Below are 2,602 nucleotides of genomic sequence, written 5' to 3'. Positions count from 1 at the left end.
CCGCCATGTCCACACACACACACACACTACACACACACACACACACACACACTACACACACACACACACATTAGTTTGTTTGTTATAAATTTTTCTGTTTTTTAGTTATAGAAATGTTAGAAATTATTCTGTTTTTTAGTTATATAAATATTAGAAATGTTAGTTATGTAGAAATGTTATAAATGTTTTTTGTTTTTTAGTTATAGAAATATTTATAGAAATGTTAGCAATTTTTCTGTTTTTTAGTTATAGAAATATTAGAATTGTTATGGAAATGTTAGTTATATAATCAGGAAATTTTAGAATTAGTTTTAGTTAGATGAATTAGATTAATGTCAAATTTTTAGAATTTGCATATATATAGAATTTTAGTTATCACAATCCAATCATTTAAAAAATGTTACTTTTTGTGGGCATATAGTATTTGTTCTCGACGATATGCCCGACCCGCATCCTCGCCGTCGACCCGTTCGCGACGACGTCCTACTTCAGGGGACCCATGTCCGGGACTGGGCTCCGCCGGGCTGGCACTGGGAGGTGCTACCTGGAGGGGCGCGCCGCTTGGTGAGGAACCCGACCTCGGGTCCCGTCGTCGACCCTGATCTTCTTTGGTGGCGTTCGCGTGGGCCACATTTGGTGCAGAGGCAGCCGGCCCCGTCGGAGGTGGTGCGTCGCCGTGTCAGGGAGGAAGATGAGCACGTCCATCGCTACATGGCTGCTATGGACGACGTCAGGTTCTCCACTACTTGGCGGGTTCTTTGGGCAGATGACCGGAGATATGATCCTGTGATGGTTCCTTCTCTTTGGGTGTGCACCGCCCGCGCCCCAAGAACCGTGAGTGGCGCCCTAGATTCTTCTGTAGTACTCGATCTTTATTAGGTACCTAGCCAGTGATGTATTCGATACATAATATTCGAGACGATGTATTCGAGATTATATATTCGAGACGATGTATTCGAGATTCAGTTTTTCCTTATTGATTAATTGCATCCATGCATTGTAATTTGAATTCTATATTGTTTTATATTTCTTCTGTATTAGTAAAGTAAAAGCTATGGCGGACAATACTGGCAGAGAGAGAGAAGAGGAATTGTTCGACATCATACGCAACCCTCACAGGCTAGATGATATGAATGAAGCAGATGACGGCTCCCAATATCTGAACAATACCGGAGAGGGTGATGAAAAAATATTCAATCTCGATGACCGAGCTGATGAAGTCATGAACTATGATTATGATTATGATGACACAGACAATGTTTGTGATGACACAGACAATGCTAATCTTCAAATAACAAAGACTACCGGCGAGGTATATTTATATAAGCATGCATCATGGTGATCATCACATGTTTTTTTATTGAAGTTATATTAACGAATCGATCTTTCTTCTTTCAGCCCTCCGGATCGAGCAAATCTGCTTCTACAGACAGCAAGACAAAGCGAGGCCCGGGCAGATTGTTGAAGGATGGTGTAAAGTACCACATTGAATCCATCAAACTTAGTGGCGAACCCCTCACGCCTAAGAACGTTGCGGACAAGTGGACTCGTCAGTGCGGAGTTCTTGTGAAGGACAAACTCCCGATCTCCATTCAAGAATGGAAAGAGCCAAAGACTAAACATCCAGGTGTTACTTGGGTCGACGACAGAGCCAAAAAAGACCTTTTGAAATCTCTGATGGAACATTTCACCCTACCAGATCATTTCACTGAAGCAGATGTGGAGAAAGTCAAGGCCGCTGCTCTTAAGAAGATGGCGATTGCATTCAACACCCACAAGAAAACTGTATGGGCCAACTACCTCGCTAATGAAAGGAAGACTCCAGATTTCAAGGGAACACTGGAGAAGCAAAGAGAACACTGGGACGATTTCGTGACCTTCAAGGATTCAGAATTATCTAAGGAACGGTCGATGAAAAACAAGGCAAATGTCGCAAGAAAGACGCAGTTCCATAGGCTGGGTCCAGGTGGCTACGCGGTGGGATTGCCTAAGTGGGATAAGTCTGAGCAAGAGATGGAGGATGCAGGGGTCACTCCGGTTACTAGGAACTGGCCCCCCAGGTGCAGAACTTGGTTCTATGCGCATGAGGGAGCGTTGGACCCGAAGACAGGCGAAGTTTCGCGGAAGGCAAGTCTAAAAGGAGCCGAACAAAAGATAATTGACGCAATAGAATAAGCTCGAAGGGGGATGTTCACGCCCAACAGAGAGAACGACGAGCTTACGCGCGCCCTGGGAAATCCTGAACACCCTGGAAGAACACAAGGCAAGGGCGTTATTCCCTGGTATGAGGGTTTTTCAGAATGGAACGAGGACTACATGACCCGTGCAAGAAGGAAGATGGAGGAGGAGAAGAAGAGGAAGCTGGAGGAGGAGCAGAGGAAGCAGGACGCAGAACGCCTTCAAGGCCTAGAAGCAAGGCACGCGGACCTGGCACTCAAATTCCAACAGCAGCAGCAGCAGATCGACTCACTTAGCCAGGAAAGGGGGTCTCAGCAGCGGCAGCAGCAAGTGGATGATCGTCCAGCATTGGATAGCACCGTCCCATCCATGCCGAGAAGCAGCGTTGGTTCTGCCCCGGGCGACACACTGCTGGATACATACC

This window comes from Triticum dicoccoides, chromosome 4B (genome assembly GCF_002162155.2).
Source record: "Triticum dicoccoides isolate Atlit2015 ecotype Zavitan chromosome 4B, WEW_v2.0, whole genome shotgun sequence".
Lineage (NCBI taxonomy): Eukaryota > Viridiplantae > Streptophyta > Magnoliopsida > Poales > Poaceae > Triticum > Triticum dicoccoides.
Note: the sequence above shows the minus strand (reverse complement) of the source record.